Source organism: Loxodonta africana, chromosome 9 (genome assembly GCF_030014295.1).
Source record: "Loxodonta africana isolate mLoxAfr1 chromosome 9, mLoxAfr1.hap2, whole genome shotgun sequence".
NCBI lineage: Eukaryota > Metazoa > Chordata > Mammalia > Proboscidea > Elephantidae > Loxodonta > Loxodonta africana.
In genome coordinates this window covers 114,378,369-114,398,432 of record NC_087350.1, presented here as the reverse complement: position 1 = coordinate 114,398,432, position 20,064 = coordinate 114,378,369, and the positions used below count along the sequence as shown (strand labels likewise).

At 42.9% G+C, this 20,064-nt stretch overlaps 1 protein-coding gene and 1 non-coding gene across 4 annotated transcripts in view; both read right to left on the bottom strand.

The window, feature by feature from the left end:
- Positions 1–20,064, bottom strand: part of KANK1 (KN motif and ankyrin repeat domains 1) — a 241,652-nt gene that overhangs the window by 134,408 nt on the left and 87,180 nt on the right. For all 3 annotated transcript variants that reach the window (XM_010600008.3, XM_064290569.1, XM_064290568.1), the window contains exon 2: positions 14,703–14,828. The gene's annotated coding sequence lies outside the window, so the exon portion shown is untranslated. The remainder of the gene's footprint in view (positions 1–14,702; positions 14,829–20,064) is intronic.
- Positions 18,437–18,507, bottom strand: TRNAG-UCC (transfer RNA glycine (anticodon UCC)). The gene has a single exon. It is a non-coding gene; the product is annotated as a tRNA-Gly (tRNA).

The following is a 20,064-nucleotide window of genomic DNA, read 5'->3' as shown; positions in this document are numbered from 1 at the left end:
TTCATTTCCTTTCCATTTTATCTTAAGAAATTCCATAAAATATCTCTAGCCGATCAATAATTTAAGATTTTTGCGTGTTTCCGACCCGCTTTAATCCTTGGCAGAGCTGACCCCCATCTTCACATAAGAAGTCTGCGTTAAGGTGGAGGATTTAGAGACTTACAAAGCCAAAAAGAAATCACAACTCCCCCGTTTTTAATCATCTGCCCTCCTGGAGTATGATTTAGCCCGTAATTCCCCCAAGAAAATGAAGAAAGTTTTGAGGAACGAGTTATTCTCAATGTAAATCTCCAGCCAGCCTCTGTCAATCACATTAGCCTTTTCCCCGGGTTCGCCTTTCTCCACCTCAGGCCGGAAAACTACACTACTATTTAATTGCTTTGTGACTTCACGTTTTATTAAGAGGCAGAAAAACATAAAGGCTGGAAACCAGGAGATAAGCCCACTGCAGTAAATTGTCCCCTTAAGCCATGAAACTTGCCTCTCTGGTATAATAAGGTGGGCCCGGTAAAAAGCCCTGACAAGTGCAATTCTCCATGAGAAGTCCTGGGCCCCCATCACTTACAGAAAACCTTCCGGTTCCCTGGGCTGCAGTGCCATAGATCAGAACCCAGGGCAGCAGCTGCATGGTTTCTAAGCCAGTGTGAAGGGCACAGCCCATTGACTCATGGGGCTCCCCACCCTACCCCACGCCAACTGTATCTTCTGTTCTCATAGACAAAAAAAAAAAAACAGGCAGAAGAGAACTACAAGAGGCAAAGCTATAAAAAATTTCATAACCTGACAACATCCAACAATTCTTTCCCTAGAAATCAAAAAACAAAACCAAACCAGTTGTTGTCTAGCTGATTGTGACTCATGGCAACCCTGTGTGTGCAGAGTAGACCTGTACTCCATAGGGTTTTCAAGACTGTGACCTTTCAGAAGCAGATGGCCAGGCCTTTCTTCCGAGGTGCCTCTGGGTGGGTTTGAACCGCCAACCTTTCAGTTCACAGTTCAGTGCTTAACCGCCTGCACCACTCAGGGACTCCATAACTTACTATAACCCAGGGAAAATATTCTAGCAAAATGTTCACTCTTACGAAGTTAGAGCATGTTTTTCTTCTCTCACTCCCCAGCTTCCATTTGAAGTTCCTATTTCTTCCTCTGTAAACCCACTGCTGTCAAGTCGATTCCGACTCATAGAGACCCTGTAGGACAGAGTAGAACTGCCCCATAAGGTTTCCAGGGAGCATCTAGTAGATTAGAACTGCTGACCTTTTGGCTAGCAGCTGTAGCACTTAACCACTACACCACCAGGGTTCCTTTTCCTCTGTAGTTAGACAGAAATCATCTGCAGATTATACCGCATTCCTGATGTGCTCAAGCCCCTGACCTTAAAGATGACATCCAGTGATTCCCAGAAGCTAAGTGGGGCTTGGTGCTTCAGGCCCTGGGAAAACTTCAATTGCTGACTTCTTTTAAGATGCTACCAGCTGAAAAACAAAGGCTTTGAGTGTTTTTAAAGCTCACTGATGTGTAGAAGAGTAGGTTTTATGACATTATTCAGAAAATGCATGCAAGTATATGGTGTGTGTGTGCGTGTGTGAGAGAGAGAAAAGGTCTCATATGTTCGCTAAGCAAAAAAAAGGTCTGCAAGGCTGTACAATAAACTCAGTGGTGGCTATATGAAGGGTGGGACTGGAAGGTGGGATGCTAAGATTTTTTTGTCTCCTGTGTACGTGTTTTATAGTTTGAATATGTGACAATGAGCATATCGGTCATTAATTTTTAAATTCAAAAACGGTTAAAATTTTTACACAAAAGAACAGCAACTGGTATTTTCCGAACCAAAAATTAGGACGCATGGCCTGCCAAAGTGTTCTTGTCCCACATCTAGATGCATAGGGCGGTTTAAGAGAAGGAATTTAGTCACTGGAGTGTTGAAATTCTGTTCACTCTTATGAGGTTTTGATGGCTTAAAAAATCGTATTCAGAATACCTAAAATAAGATTTCCCTAGAATATCTAGCAAGTGTCCCTGGGTGGCACAAATGGTGAAGTGATTGGCTGCTAACGAAAAAGTTGGAGGTTTGAGTCTACCCAGAGAAACCGCAGAAGAAAGGCCTGGAGATAACTTCAGAAAAATCAGCCACTGAAAACCCTAAGGAGCACAGTTCTACTCAGACACACGTGGGGGCGCCATGAGCTGGAATCAACTCGACAGCAGCTGGTTTGGTTTTTGTTTTGAAACTCTGTAGCAGGTGGTTTTTGGTAGCAGGTATAGTAGCATTAGATATCGAGCACCTGGAAGGAGTCGCAAAGTTGGTACCACTCTGTCTTCCGTCCTCTTAGAAGCTAGGCCAGGGCGATCCCAGAAACATCTTTCCTGGGGCTAGGCCGGCTTCCTCAAGAAAAATTCAGCTCAAGTCAGCGAAGCGTGGCTGCATCTGCTGTTTGAAAAGAACTATCCACCAAGGAGGGCGAAACAAAAGAAGCAAAAGGAAAACCACGGTCCCTAAGGATTACAATTCGGGTTGTCATAAATGGTTACGCACTGAACTATTAACCAAAAAGGTGGCAGTTCAAAGCTACCCTGAGGCCCCTTGAAGTAAGTCCTGGTGATCTGCTTCCAAAAGGCCACAGCCTTAGACACCCTACAGGCAGTTCTATCCGGGACACGTGGGGTCGCCGTGCACCAGAACTGATGACAACTAAGCACCACCGCCACCTCGTAGAGGAACTGCCCAAACTGCAGCTGACTACACGGTCAAGAGCTGTGGCTGCTACCCAAAAGGTCCGCAGTCCACATCCACCAGGTGCTCCTCGGAAACTCTATGGGACGGTTCCACTCTCTCCTATAGGGTCGCTGTGAGTCGGAATCGACTCAACGGCAACCTGTTTGATGTGGTTTTGGTTTACTCATTGGGGAAAAAAAAATATTTTTGGTTCCTATTTTAAATCATACTTCAAACTGAGAATCTCACGGTTGGAGATATTACTATTCACTCATTCATTACAAATACTACATGCTAAGCACGCTAAGACCTAATTGTGGATGATACCAACACAGTCCTGACCAGGAGGAAGGACTGAGGATTGAGAGGAAATTTGAATTGAAGCCTAAAAGAACATGAACATGATGGTAACAGCTAAGAACTGATATGCATTGACTGTGCCCTGGGGAGTATTCTCCAACTCCTGGTTGGTGCCAACAGTAAACAAGTTTAGCTGCTAACACAGAAATTAGAGGTTCGAGTCCACACATAGGTGCCTCAGAAGAAAGGCCTGGCAATGTACTTCCCCAAAAGCAGCCACTGAAAACGCTGTGCTACACAGTTCTGCCTTGACATACGTGGGGCTGCCATGAGTCGGAGCCAAGCCGACGGCTACTGGAAAAAACTGGACTTCTGCGTGGATTAACACCATTCACCCTCCCAACAATTCTACCAGACAGGTACCATCATGATGATGACTCTATATCACAGGTGAGGAAGAGGGGAGGTAACCCACCCAAGGTCACACAGCTAGTGAATGGGGGAGTCACGGGAGCCCAGGCAGACTGCTCCTGAGCGGCTGTTCCTGATGAGCCAGCCGGAAGAAGTGTGTATGAGTACCCGTTCCAAGTAAGGATAACAGCACCTTCAGAGTCCCGGGGCAGGAAGGAAGAGGGCACACTTCGCCAGCTGAGAGCAGGCCAGCGGGGCCGGAATGCAGCATTCGAGGGGGAGAGACAAGATGTGAGGCTGGAGAGGAGGCAGAGCTGGTGGCTCCTGCCAGGCTATGCAGGCTGGGGCGAGCAGAGGGGTGGGGAGCCAGGCAGGGATTGTGGCCAGATGTGACTACAATCTCTATGTGACAACCAGACCACACGGAAAAACACTCAGGCATCCTTACATCCAGTTAGTCTCCATGGAAGCCACAAGTAAGAAATCCCACCGCTGAAAATTAAGTACTTATTTACCTTTTAAAACACTATATACAGATAGTGACACCTACCAATCTGTAGAGGTACATGCATTGGGTGCCTAAGGTACAGCTGCAGAGCCCACCCACCAAAGTGCTTTAGGAATAGAGACACACCTACCTCACTGGCACTCGGGGGACGTCTGTCAGCATCCTGCCCAGCCCCCCCAGAGAGTGAAACCCTGATGCTACTAGAATCTGGTGCACACAACTATCACCACTACTCCTCTAAGTAAATAGGTGACAGGCTACACCACACACTTGGTGACCCAAAATCAGATTCTACTCGAGAATAGTGAATGGACTCTCAGGCTTATATATCTGGTACCAGCCCAAACCACCTGGTAATAGGACATAAATGATTCAAAGGCTACAACAATCAAGACAGTGCAATCTAGTAGCCCATCTGTGTATCCTGAAAAAAAACAAAACAAGGTAAGACTCAGTGAGCAAATATAAAATAAATCATTACAATATCTTAGAGATGGCTCAGAGACAGCAGTCAATATCAAACCACATAAAGAAGCAGACCATAACTGCTTCTACAAGTCCCCAAATTAAAGAGTCAAAATCTTTCCCAAATGAAGATACAATCCTGGAATTGCCAGATGTGGAATATAAAAAACTAATTTACAGAATGCTTCAAGACATCACGGATGACATCATCAATGAAATAAGGCAATCTACAGAAAAAGCCAAGGAACACACTGATGAAGCAGTTGAAGAAAACAAAAAGATTATTCGAGAACACAGTGGAAAAATTAATAAGCTGCAAGAATCCATACAGAGACAGCATGCAGAAATCCAAAAGATTAACAGTAAAATTACAGAATTAGACAACTCAATAGGAAGTCAAAGGAGCAGAATCGATCAGTTGGAATGCAGAGTGGGGGGAGATGGAGGATAAGGCAATTGACACCAATATAGCTGAAGAAAAATCAGATAAAAGAATTTGGAAAAATGAAGAAACTCTAAGAATCATGTGGGACTCTATCAAGAAGAATAACTTGCGTGTGATTGGAGTTCCAAACAGGGAGGAATAACAGAAAGTACAGAGAGAATAGTTGAAGTTCTGTTGGCAGAAAATTTCCCTGACATCATAAAAGACGAAAGGATATCTATCCAAGATGCTCATCGAACCCCATATAAGATTGATCCAAAAAAAATCACTGAGACATATTACCATCAAACTTGCCAAAACCAAAGATAAAGAGAAAACTTTAAAAGCAGCCAGGGATAAAAGAAAGGTCTCCTTCAAGGGAGAATCAATAAGAATAAGTTCAGACTACTCAGCAGAAACCATGCAGCCAAGAAGGCAAAGGGATGACATATATAAAGCACTGAAGGAGAAAAACTGCCAGCCAAGGATCATATATCCAGCAAAACTCTCTCTCAAATATGAAGGTGAAATTAATACATTTACAGATAAACACAAGCTTAGAGAATTTGCAAAAACCAAACCAAAGCTACAAGAAATACTAAAGGAAATTGGTCAGAAAATCAATAATATCAGATACCAGCACAACACAAAGTCACAGAACAGAACATCCTGATATCAACCCAAATAGGAAAATCACAAAAACAAATTAAGATTAATTTTAAAAAGAAAAAATGCTCAAAACAGGGAATCATTGAAGTCATTATATAAAAGATTACAATAATCAAAAAGAGGAACTAAATATAGGAGGCACAGAACTGCCATATGGAGAGGAAAACGAGGTGATATAGGATGATACAAGTTAGGTTTTTACTTAGAAAAATACGGGTAGATATTAAGGCAACCACAAAGAGGTCTAACAACTCCATAACTCATAATAAAAACCAAGAAAAACATAACGACTCAGCAAACATAAATTCAACTACCATGAAAATGAGGAGCAAACAATTTACAAAGAAAAATGTCTCAGCACAAAAAGTGGAAAAATGAAATTGTCAACAACACACAAAAAGGCATCAAAATGACAGCACTAAACACATATTTATCTATAATTACGCTGAATGTAAATGGACTAAACGCACCAATAAAGAGAGAGAGTCTCAGACTGGATAAAGAAACACGATTCGTCTATATGCTGCCTACAAGAGACACACCTTAGACTTAGAAACACAAACAAACTAAAACTCAAAGGATGGAAAAAAAATATATCAAGCAAATAACAATCAAAAAAGAGCAGGAGTAGCAATAATAATTTCTGACAAAATAGACTTTAAAGTTAAATCCACCACAAAGGATAAAGAACGACACTACATAATGATAAAAGGGACAATTGACCAGGAAGATATAACCATATTAAATATTTATGCACCCAACGACAGGGCTGCAAGATACATAAAACAAACTTTAACAGAACTGAAAAGTGAGATACACACCTCCACAATTATAGTAGGAGACTTCAACACACCCTTTCGGAGAAGGACAGCACTTCCAGTAAGAAGCTAAATAGAGACACGGAAGACCTAACTGCTACAATCAACCAACTTGACCTCATGGACTTATACAGAACACTCCACCCAACAGCTGCAAAGTATACTTTTTTTTCTAGCACACATGGAACATTCTCTAGAATAGATCACATATTAGGTCATAAAACAAACCTTTGCAGAATCCAAAACATCGAAATATTACAAAGCATCTTCTCAGACCACAAGGCCATAAAAGTGGAAATCAACAACAGAAAAATCAGGGAAAAGAAATCAAATACTTGGAAACTGAACAATACCCTGGCTCAGAAAAGACTGGGTTATAGAAGACATTAAGGAGGGAATAAAGAAATTCATAAAATGCAACGAGAATGAAAACACTTCCTATCAAAACCTCTGGGACACAGCAAAAGCAGTGCTCAGAGGTCAATTTATATCCATAAATGCACATATACATAAAGAAGAAAGAGCCAAAATCAGAGAACTGTCCCTACAACTTCAACAAATGGAAAGCGAGCAACAAAAGAATCCATCAGGCACCAGAAGAAAACAAATAACAAAAATTAGAGCTGAACTAAATGAATTGGAGAACAGAAAAACAATTGAAAGAATTAACAAAGCCAAAAGCTGGTTCTTTGAAAAAATTAACAAAATTGATAAACCATTGGCCAGACTGACTAAAGAAATACAGGAAAGGAAACAAATAACCCGAATAAGAAATGAGATAGAGATACGCCACATCACAACAGACCCAACTGAAATTAAAAGAATCGTATCAGATTATTACAAAAAATTGTACTCTAACAAATTTGCAAACCTAGAAGAAATGGATGAATTTCTAGAAAACCACTACCTACCTAAACTAACACAATCAGAACTAGAACAACTAAATAGACCCGTAACAAAAAAAGAGATTAAAAAGGTAATCAAAAAACTCCCAACAAAAAAAAGCCCTGGCTCAGACGGCTTCACTGCAGAGTTCTACCAAACTTTCAGAGAAGAGTTAACACCACTACTACTAAAAGTATTTCAAAGCATAGGAAATGATGGAATACTACCTAACTCATTCTATGAAGCCACCATCTCCCTGATACCAAAACCAGGTAAAGACACCACAAAAAAAGAAAATTACAGGCCTATATCCCTCATGGACATAGATGCAAAAATCCTCAACAAAATTCTAGCCAATAGAATTCAACAACATATCACAAAAATAATCCACCATGACCAAGTGGGGTTTATACCAGGTATGCAAGGTTGGTTGAATATTAGAAAAACCATTAATGTAATCCACCATATAAATAGAACAAAAGACAAAAACCACATGATCTTATCAATTGATGCAGAAAAGGCATTTGACAAAGTCCAACACCCATTTATGATAAAAACTCTCACCAAAATAGGAATTGAAGGAAAATTCCTCAACATAATAAAGGGCATCTATACAAAGCCAACAGCCAACATCATTCTAAATGGAGAGAGCCTGGAAGCATTTCCCTTGAGAATGGGAACCAGACAAGGATGCCCTTTATCACCGCTCTTATTCAACATTGTGCTAGAGCTCCTAGCCAGAGAAATTAGGCTAGACAAAGAAATAAAGGGCATTTGGATTGGCAAGGAAGAAGTAAAATTATCTCTATTTGCAGATGACATGATCTTATACACAGAAAACCCTAAGGAATCTTCCAGAAAACTACTGAAACTAATAGAAGAGTTCGGCTGAGTCTCAGGTTATAAGATAAACATACAAAAATCAGTTGGATTCCTTTACATCAACAAAAAGAACATCGAAGAGGAAATCACCAAATCAATACCATTCACAGTAGCCCCCAAGAAGATAAAATACTTAGGAATAAATCTTACCAAAGATTTAAAACACCTATACAAGGAAAACTACAAAGTACTACTGCAAGAAACTAAAAGGGACCTACATAAGTGGAAAAACATACCTTGTTCAAGGATAGGAAGACTTAACATTGTAAAAATGTCTATTCTACCAAAAGCCATCTATACACACGATGCACTTCCGATCCAAATTCCAATGACATTTTTTAATGTGATGGAGAAACAAAGCACCAACTTCATATGGAAGGGAAAGAAGCCCAGATAAGTAAAGCATTACTGAAAAAGAAGAAGAAAGTGGGAGGCCTCACTCTACCTGATTTCAGAACCTATTATACAGCCACAGTAGTCAAAACAGCCTGGTACGGGTACAACAACAGGCACATAGACCAGTGGAACAGAATTGAGACCCAGATATAAATCCATCCACATATGAGCAGCTGATATTTGACAAAGGACCAGTGTCAGTAAATTGGGGAAAAGATAGTCTTTTTAACAAATGGTGCTGGCATAACTGGATATCCATTTGTAAAAAAATGAAACAGGACCCATACCTCACAACATGCACAAAAACTAACTCCAAGTGGATCAAAGACCTAAACATAAAGACTAAAACGATAAAGATCATGGAATTAAAAATAGGGGCAACCTTAGGAGCCCTAATACAAGGCATAAACAGAATACAAAACATTACCAAAAATGATGGAGAGAAACCCGATAACTGGGAGCTCCTAAAAACCAAACACCTATGCTCATCTAAAGACTTCACCGAAACAGTAAAAAGACCACCTACAGACTGGGAAAGAATTTTCAGCTATGACATCTCTGACCAGCGCCTGATCTCTGAAATCTACATGATTCTGTTAAAACTCAACCACAAAAAGACAAACAACCCAACTAAAAAGTGAGCAAAGGAAATGAACACGCACTTCACTAAAGAAGATATTCAGGCAGCTAACAGATACATGAGAAAATGCTCTCAACCATTAGCCATTAGAGAAATGCAAATTAAAACTGTGATGAGATTCCATCTCACTCCAACAAGGCTGGCATTAATCCAAAAAACACAAAATAATAAATGTTGGAGAGGCTGCGGAGAGATTGGAACTCTTATATACTGCTGATGGGAATGTAAAATGGTACAACCACTTTGGAAATCTATCTGGCGTTTTCTTAAAAAGTTAGAAATAGAACTACAATATAACCCAGAAATCCCACTCCTCGGAATATACCCTAGAGAAATGAGAGCCTTTACAGGAACAGATATAAGCACACCCATGTTTATTGCAGCTCTGTTTACAACAGCAAAAAGCTGGAAGGCACCAAGGTGTCCATCAAGGGATGAATGGCTAAATAAATTATGGTATATTCACACAATAGAATACTACGCATCGATAAAGAACAGTGACGAATCTGTGAAACATTTCATAACATGGAGGAACCTGGAAGGCATTATGCTGAGTGAAATTAGTCAGATGCAAAAGGACAAATATTGTATAAGACCACTATTATAAGATCTTGAGAAATAGTATAAACTGAGAAGAACACATACTTTTGCGGTTATGAGAGGGGGAGGGAGGGAGGGTGGGAGATGGTTTTTTACTGATTAGTTAATAGATAAGAACTACTTTAGGTGAAGGGAATGACAATACTCAATACAGGGAAGGTCAGCTCAACTGGACTGGACCAAAAGCAAAGAAGTTTCCGGGATAAATTGAATGCTTCAAAGGTCAGTGGAGCAAGGGTGGGGGTTTGGGGACTATGGCTTAAGGGGACTTGTAAGTCAATAGGCAAAATAAATTCTAGTAAGAAAACATTCTGCATCCCACTTTGAAGTGTGGCTTCTGGGGTCTTAAATGCTAACAAGCAGACATCTAAGATGCATCAGTTGGTCTCAACCCACCTGGATCAAAGGAGAATGAAGAACACCAAGGTCACACGATAACTATGAGCCCAAGAGACAGAAAGGGCCACATGAACTAGAGACTTACATCATCCTGAGACTAGAAGAACTAGATGGTGCCCGGCCACAACCGAGGACTGCCCTGACAGGGAGCACAAGAGAACCCCTGAGGGAGCAGGAGAACAGTGGGATGCAGACCCCAAATTCTCATAAAAAGACCAGACTTAATGGTCTGACTGAGACTAGAAGAATCCCGGCGGTCATGGTCCCCAAGCCTTCTGTTGGCCCAGGACAGGAACCATTCCCGAAGACAACTCAGAACAAAATGGAAGGGACTGGACAATGGGTTGGAGAGAGGTGCTGATGAAGAGTGAGCTACTTGTATCAGGTGGATACTTGAGACTGTGTTGGCATCTCCTGTCTGGAGGGGAGATGGGAGGGTGGAGGGTTAAAAACTGGCAAAACGGTCACAAAAGGAAAGACTGGAGGGAGGGAGCAGGCTGACTCATTGGGGGGAGAGTAAATGGGAGCATGTAGTAGGGTGTATATAAGTTTATATGCGACAGACTGACTTGATTTGTAAACTTTCACTTAAAGCACAATAAAAATTATTAAAAGAAAAAGAAAAAAAAACTATATACAAAACCCAAGGACAAATGACAAAAAAATAACATTTTTACAATAAAAATATTTTACAACAACAGTAACAAAAGTAAATATCCCTTTGGAGAAATGCGCAAAGGATGTGAAGAGAAAATTCACAAAATATGTTCTACACCCTACTTTGGCGAGTAGCGTCTGGGGTCTTAAAAGCTCGTGAGCGGCCATCTGAGATATTCTACTAGTCCCACCCTGTCTGGAGCAAGGGAGAATGAAGAAAACCAAAGACACAGGGAAAGATTAGTCCAAAGGACTAATGGACCACAACCACCACAGCCTCCACCAGACTGAGTCCAGTACAACTAGATCGTACCCAGCTACCACTACTAACTCCTCTGACAGGGATCCCAATAGAGGGCCCCAGACAGAGCTGGAGAAAAATGTAGAAAAAATTCTAACTCACAAAAAAAGACCAGACTTACTGGTCTGAGAGAGACTGGAGAAACCCCGAGAGTATGGCCCCCAGACACTCTTTTAACTCAGTAATGAAGTCACTCCTGAGGTTCACCCTTCAACCAAAGATTAGACAGGCCCATAAAACAAAACGAGACTAAAGCGGCACACCAGCCCAGGGGCAAGGACTAGAAGGCAGGAGGGGATAGGAAAGTTGGACAAACGGAAACAGGGAACCCAAGGTCGAGAAGGGGAGCGTGCTGACACATCACAGGGTTGGCAATGTCACAAGACAACATGTGTATTAATTGTTGAAAGAGAAACTAATTTGTTCTATAAACCTTCACCTAAAGCAAAAGGAGAAAAAAAATTCACAAAAAATATAAACGACTGATAAACATGTTCAAGAGTGTTCATTTGCTCATAAAACTCGATATGGTATTGTTGTAGTTCCAACACCTAATGTTAGCAAGAGTGTGGGGAAAGAAACCTCTTACATACTTCAGTGAAATTATAAATTGGCTCAGTCTTCCAGATCATACATGTGAAAAACCTCATTCCTGATTTGATATTAAAGAAAAAATTAAGAGTGGCCTCTGACTTAAATGTCCAAAGGAAGATTTGTTAAACAAAGTACAGTCTTTGTGAAATTAATAATTTCACAGTAGTGACTATTGGGTATGGAGAAAAGGTTACAATATATCCAGTAAGAAGAGCAGATTGCATTCTTTTGTATTTAAATGTCTTTTTTATGTTCATTCCTAGGTCTATACCCCAAAGACTTGAAAACAGAGACTCAAACAGGTACCTGTACACCAACACTCACTACAGCACTATTCACAACAGCCAAAAGGTAGACACAATCCAAGTGTCCATCAGCAGGTGAACGGATAAACAAAGTGGGGTCCATACATACAATGGGATATTATCCAGCCATAAAGAGAAACAACGTCCTGATACATGCTACAACATGGATCAACCTTAGTTGATTCTCTTTTACTCTAACATTCTGAGTAGAGCTGGCATCCTTATTTCAGACTTCTAGCTTCCTCAACTGTGAGAGACTAAATCTGTTTGTTAAAGCCATCCACCTGTGGTATTTTTGTTACAGCAGCACTAGATGACTAAGACAAGTGGCTATGAGTTGGAACCAACTCGACAGCAGTGGGTTTGGTTCTTGATCTGCTCAGCCATCCCAATGGGCCCTGATATCCTGGCTCCTTCCACTTCCCCCCTTCTTTCCAACTTCTTCCTCTCTCCATTGGTCCTCTCCCTCACTTTCAATAAGTCCATGTTTCCTAATCCCAAATTCCCTCTCAGGTGGCATCTCATTTTGCTCCTCCCCTTCCCAGCAAATTTCTAGACCTGCAAAACCACACCTATACTTCCTCAGTTTATCATGTCAGGAAGCATCGACTATAATGATTTAGGGGCGGAAGGCCCATACTCAGCCCTGCCCTGGACCATGTGCATGACCTTAAGTGACCAAGTCCCTGTATTCCTCCAAGTCAATTTCTTCCCCTGTAAAATAGGGTTAATAATACCTGCCCCACTTCCCCCACAGGTGGGCTGTGACAATCGAATGAGAGAACATGTGCGAACGTGTTTCCTGAGTTGCAAACCACTTCACCACTCCTGTTACTCCTGTTCCTACTCTCTCCTCATGATCCTTGACCTCTCAGCATCAAGGGAGGCAGGGATAGCTATTGGTGATCTTCCTGTGGGTCAGCACGAATGGTATCACCATGTCAGCACTTCAGTCTCCCGAGTGAATTACTAATTTGGTAATCATACTTCACTCAAAACAAACATAACCTTTGTTTTTCTTTAATTACATGATCATGAACTTCTAGAAAACAGGAGTAGCCAACAATTCTTGCGCATGTACCAGGTGTACCACGTGCTGTAGGGTCAATTCCAACTCGCGGTGGCCCCAGGTGTTTCCGAGTAGAACTGTACTCCATAGGATTTTCAACAGCTGATTTGGTGGAAGTAAATCACCACCTTTCTTCTGAGGAGCCTCTGGATGGTCCCGAACCTTCAACCTTTCTGTTAGCAGCATGGCACCTCAATCATTCGCACCACCTAGGGAATCCCAGTGTACCATGAAGCAGGCACTGGTCTAAAGTGCTTTACGTCAACTATTACCCAGCATCCCTACACGAAAGGTTTTATTATTATTTCCAATTGATGGAAGGGGAAACCGAGGTGGAGTAGCATAGCCATGACCTGTGCTCAGGCTAACTCTAGAGCCCTCAACTACCATCGCACACTGCCTTCAGTGGCAAGGTGGGGACCGCGGTGGAGAGAGAGAAACCAGTACGGGGCCGTGGGTTCTAGAGCAGGATGAACAGAGGTAACACGGGCCTGGACAAGGACGCTCAGAGTCTTAAAAAGGCAAACAGAATTATTCAATTTGATGACTACCAAGCCTGTTGAGGGCTTAGGGTCACCAGGCACTTCCATATACTGTTAGGGAGAATATCAACTGGTCTGCCCTTTTGAGAAGACAATCAAGCGATACAGTTCTGTCCATCCAGCAATGCCACTGGTAGCCATTCACCCTAGGGACATAATTCGGGAGGTGCCCAGAGAAGTTCATTGCAACATTGTTTCTATAAGGGAACTAATGAGAAACGGTATCTATGCTCAACAAGAGGAGATGCATACCCATGGAATGGACTACAGTGTAGTCATTTAAATTGATGTGTAGGAAAAAGGAAAGGCCACTGGTGTGGGCTTTGGCGTCTGCTAACCTGGCTCCAGTCCTGAGTGGGTCACTTACTAGCTGTGTGAGTGTGGGCACGCCACTCTCTGCCTCAGTTTCCTTATGTGTAAAATAACCCAGTGCCGTCGAGTCGATTCTGACTCACAGCGACCCTATAGTACATGTAAAATAGGGATACGAAAAGGGCCAGCCACACCAGGTTGTGAGAACTAATAAATTAATATATGTACAGTGCTTAGTATAGAGCTTAGCCCAGGGCAAGCATGACAGGTGGTACTTGTTTGTAACAACGTAACACCACCGTACACACACACACACACACACACACACTTATAAATACTAGGAGTGTAACGCACTAAAACTTAGCACCCAATATCTCTGGAAGTGGAATAACAGATGCTTTTCTTTCCTATTCTCTCATTTTCCAGCTTCTCTTGACTTGGAGGAAGCCAGCAAAATACTAATATTTAAGTGCCTCCATTTCTTTTTTTTTCCAAGTAGCCTGAATAATCATCCTTTTGATCTATTAAGTTTCCCCAGCGTAATCCAGGCTATGCATATTGCGTTTATGAAAATAGGGTGCTTTATTGATTCCATCTGAGGAGTAATACATTCTCACCTTTCTCCTTCAGAGTCAAATAGCTCGCTCATATTTCATGCTATAAAAAAATACTTCCCACACTCTCGGCCATTTGCAGGTATGAGCACTCTGAATGGATTACGAGTGCATAAGAGGTGGGGAAAGAAATCAGATTACTGTTTCTAAAAAAACAAAGTTAAAGGAGGCAAACATGAAAAAAGTATCCCTTACCTCAATTATGTAAGGTCAGAGAGGATGGCACTGGATATTTCAGCTCCACGGACAACTTCCTAGGGTGGTCACAAGATGGAAGGGATTCAAGAGTCCAGCAGTCCATCCAGTACCCGGACGACCATTCTGGAAGAAGAAAGAACCTCGCTGAAAGAAAAGTAATGAAGCAGTCCTCCTCACCAGGTGGGAGACTGACAGGGGCGGGGAACCAACTCCTGGAGATGGCTCTGCAGTTTAGAGGTCAAAATATATTTAAGGCACTTCCATGCTGGGGTGGAGGGGGCAGGCCAGAATTCAAACGAACCTAGGTGCCATGTGAACATGGGTTCCTTTGCTTTAGGCACGTGCTAGCCACTTGCTGTTGGGGTAACTCCTTCACCATCACTTCAGGGAAGACACAGGTTCCTCACAGGCCTCACCTCTAATTCTGTTCCTGTTCTCCTCCATGTACGTGCTGGTATGTACAGAGTCAGCTCATGAATGTCGTTGTTAGGTGCCGTCAAGTTGCTTCCCACTCACAGTGACCCCGTGTGACAGAGCAGAACTGCCCCATAGGGTTTCCAAGGCTGTAATCTTTACGGCAGCAGACCACTAGGTCTTTCTCCCTCAGAACTGCTTGGGGGGTTCAAACCACAGACCTTTCAGTTAGCAGCCGTGTGCTCAACTGTTGTGCCACCAAAACTCCTAAGCTCATAAATATCACCTGATTTTTATATTTTGAAGTCTCCATTCTTTCAAATTCAGGCCATTCCATAACAAACACACTGCTTTTTTTCTTAAAACTGACTTCACCAAGGATTCTCCCTGTGCATGGTGGTCCCCTGGGATTCAAGACGTGGAAGTGTTTTCAAGTCATCCCTCACCATCATCCCCCACCCCAAGATCAGTCCGTCACCACCTTCCCTTGGACGTGCTGCTGCTTTCTACCCCTTCCTTGTCACCCCTATGCCACCCCTTCCTTGTTACCCCTACGCCACGCTGGTCAGTGGTGGAGTTCCTGCCTTCCATACAGGAGACCCAGCTGATTCCCAGCCACTGTACCTCCTGTGCAGCCACCACCCATGTGTCAGTGCAGGCTCCTGTGTGGCTAGGATGCTGAACAGGTTTCAGCAGAGCTTCAAGACTAAGACAAACTAGGAAGAAAGAACTGGAGATCTACTTCTGAAAATCAGGCAACGAAAACCCTATGGAGAACAACAGTCCCATCCCATTGTGCATGGGGTCACCACGAGTCAGGGGCCGACTCAACAGCATCCAACAACAACGTTACCACCATAACCACACTCGCTGGCATCCCCTGCCTGTTCACAGTGCCTCTATCTCGGCCTCTCTCTGCAGATCACAGCCTACCATCTCTCTCCTGCAGGAAAACTGTCCTGCTACTCTGCTTTCATTCTGTTACCTGTGTTACCCTGAACAGGTCCCTGTCCCCCAGGACTCAGTTTTCTTGACTATAAAATGAAGACCTGATTTCAAGGTTCTCAGCTGTCATTGTGCTTTGGAGTCAGATGCCCCTGGAATTAAATCCTGGCCCTGCCACCATGCAGAACTTAGCCAACTTATGTCTCCTTACATAGAAAATGGGGTTGGCAGTTCGAATCCAACAGGCGCTCCTTGGAAACTCTATGGGGCAGTTCTACTCTGTCCTATAGGATCACTGTAAGTCGGAATCGACTTGATGACAATAGGTTTGGTTTTTAATGTTGCTGCAGAAGGACTACGACATCTTGTCTCTGACACATGACAGGTGGTCCAAGAACATCAGCTGTTCCCCATCCTACAAGATAGCTCCAATTCTATAGGTGGGCACTGCTGGGGCCATGGCTGAAAGGAGGCTTAATCTGGTCTCATCACTGCCAACTGCTAACATTCTCTTACACTTATCTCCTGGGTGGTAATCACTCCCTGTTCCATCAAATATAAGCTCCTCTCTTGACTTTCAGGTTCTTCCATAATCTACCATTGCTTTATTTTATCTTCCCCCAATTTCAACAAGCATCTTTTGTCCTAATCAAATCAGCCTTATTATGTTCCAAAAAACACATACTCTTACACCCTGGCTTTCCACCTATCATTCCTGGTACAGCCTTTCTCATGTCCTCTGTCACTCCAAGCCTTCTTTTGGTCAAAGCCAGCAACACCCACCTTCACACAATTCAACCCTCACATGTCATCTGAACTATTCTGGTCCATTGTTTTGTGTTTGAGCTTGGTGGCCCAGCTGGAAAGAGACTCCTTGGATTAGTTTGAGTTAGTATTCACTTCAGTGTGGGTCATGTTGGAGTTTTTACAAATCCACTATTTCTTGGATCGGCTCAGAAAATGCTTTTTGAAACATACAGGCCTCCACGCCTTGAAGTGAGAGTATTTTATTAACTCCGTCACTTTTGTTGCATGCAGAAGCTCACACAGGAGCTTGTCCCATCATCAATGAGCGTCATTCACAGGAGATCTTGGGGTCTTCTTATCTTGGGAGATGAGTTCTAAGTGCTTCCAAAGTCTGCCTAATTTGTGCTGAAGTCAATGTGTTCTAATTTCAAATACCACTTTATGACCAAACTCCAAAACCGCAGCAACTGGGATGACTCTCAGTGGGGAGTGACAACTGGCTTCTAGGATTTTTCCATCAAAAAAAGAGGGTAGTGGAAGCCTCAGGTCTAAACGAGGGATACAACGGACAAGGCTTAGAAGATGCAGTGAAGGGCCAAGAGGGACAGAGAAGACGACACGATGAAGGAGAAAGACAGGGAGCAATTACAGAGGCAGGGGAACAACCATTAGGGTGGGGAGACACACAGCCTAAAGAAAGGGAAGGGACACCCAGCGCTGTGGAGGGGTTGAGCTGGACAGGAACAAACAAGAAGACACTGAATTTAGCCATTAGGAAAGAGGTCACAGGGTCCCTGGGTGGTGTGCATGGTTAATGCTCTCAACTGCTAACGGAAAGGCTGCAGGTTTGAGACCACCCAGAGGTACCTCGGAAGAAGGGCCTGGCGATCTGCTTCCAACAAATCAGCCACTGAAAACCCAGTTCTACTCTGACACACAGGGGGTTGCCATGAGTTGGGGTTAACTTGACAGCAACTGGTTGCCAGTTAAGGAGATCACCGTGATGACTGGGGGCGATTCTGGGTACGGCTGGAAGAGGATCCAGACTGCAGGGGACTGAGAAGGAACTGGGAGAGGGGCAAATGGAAACAAGCATGGGCCTTTCTGTCAAGAACATTGGTTATCAAGCCAAATGGTTTGTGCTGGTCATTTACCTGAGCTTTACCTGACTTAACAGCCCATAAAACCCCTAAGCTCCTCACCTTTCCACACTCTGAGAGCTCAAGTATTGCTGGTAACTGACTGCAAACCTCCCCATCACCCTCGTTCCTCCCATCACCCTTGTGTGCCTGGTTTTCATTCTCTAAGAAACCTTACAGAACTCTTCAGTAGCTACACGCCCTCAGGTCTGAACAGTTAAACTATGTTCTCCTCCTGTATTAGGTAAATGATTGCAGTTGTTCTCCTTAGCAGCTGTCGAGTCAGCCCCCGACTCATGGTGACACCATGCACAATGGGATGGGACCACTGTGATCCACAGGGTTTTCACTGACTGATTTTTCAGAGGTAGATAGCCAGGCCTTCCTTCCTAGTCTGTCTTAGTCTGGAAGCACCATTGAAATCTGTTCGGCATCACAGCAATGCACAAGCCTCCACTGACAAACAGGTGGTACCTGCATATGAGATACATCGACCAGGAATCGAACCTGGGTCTTCCGCATGGAAGGCGGAAATTCTACCGCTGAACCACCAAGGTAAATGATAGGTATTCATTTAACAGATAAAGAGAGACACTAAAATGTGTCAGATCCACAGAGCAAAGTCCAGGTTCAAGCCAGATACCATGTTCCTACCTTTCGGTAACCCATATAATTTCTACTGAATTGAAAAAAAGATCATTAAAAATCATTTTCTTCTTTCAAAGTAATGCTTGTTTTTTATTGCAAGTTTATAAAAATCAGGTGAGGATAAAGAAAAAATAAAAAGCCTAAGCACCGTTAGCATTGTGCTGAATCTCCTTCCACTACAGTATTTCTGTATGCCATGTTTATAAACATAATACACAAATGTGTGAGCAGATATCATTTTTACTAAATTGAATCATCTTTGGGTTGAACGGTGGGGAAGCCATGAGTCAGGGGCCAACTCGGTGGCAGCTACCAATGGCAGAACCATTCCCAGCTGCGTATAGGTGTGTGGCACAGTGGTTAAGAGCTACGGCTGCTAACCAAAAGGTCAGTGGTTCAAATACACCAGCTGCTCCTTGCAAACCCTATGAGGCACCTCTACTCTATCCTACAGGGTTGCTATGAGTTGGAATCAACTCGAGGGCAATGGGTTTGATTTTCTGTGTGTGTGTGTACTTTTTTTCTCTTAACAGAATTTACTTTTCAGAGCAGGTTTATAGAAAAATGGTGCAGAAAGACATCAGCTGTGTTACAGTAACATTTCCTCCTTCAGTAATCCTGGGGATTACTCCAGTCTCTCTACCAGCAGTAAACCAGGTTACTAGCTTCTACACCTCCCACTTTCAAGTTATTCTAGTAAACCCTCCCCGCCACCTGCCCACCGTGCCATGTCTTTACTGTTAACTGCCATTCCGTTAACAAGATAAATATTTCGGCCAGGAACCAAGGCCACTTTATCAGCCACCACAAACTTAAGCCCAATACAGACGCTTTACTTTCTAGCACTCCAAATACCCTTAAGGTTCTTCAGTTGCTTATACGTTACTGAAACCTACGGCAACAGCATCCACCTGAGCCTACGCTTTGTTGGGGCAAAGCAGCCCTGGACTGTACCAATATTTGAAGTGTGGCTCATGCAGAAATTCGAGATGAGGAGGTATTCATAGATTCTCCATAATATGCTGCTTGTCCAGGACAATTAACAAAAAACAAACCCATGCCGCTGAGTTGATTCCAACTCATGGTGACCCTGTACAGCACATTCGTATTCACGCTGTGGGCAAGCTATGCCATCTCCTATAGGTTCCCCTTGATTTAATCCTAAAATTTCCCTCCCCCTCCCAAAATGTTTTTGTTATTTTTAAATGCACTGGTTGTGCTGTGGGCAAGACAGTGTCTGAAATCAGGGCAAAAGGAAGGTGGCTGCCAAATGAAGCGTGAGAAAATAATTACATTCACAGTGAGTCGGGTCACTGAGGATTCTGGTCAGAAGCGCACAGTGGGTGAGCCAGTAGAAAAGCTTCTTCACAGGAATATTAACAGAATTACCCATTGCCAGAAAAAGGACCTATCTTTCCTCATGTTTTTACTAATTCAATGAAGACTTATAGAAAATGCTTAGGAAT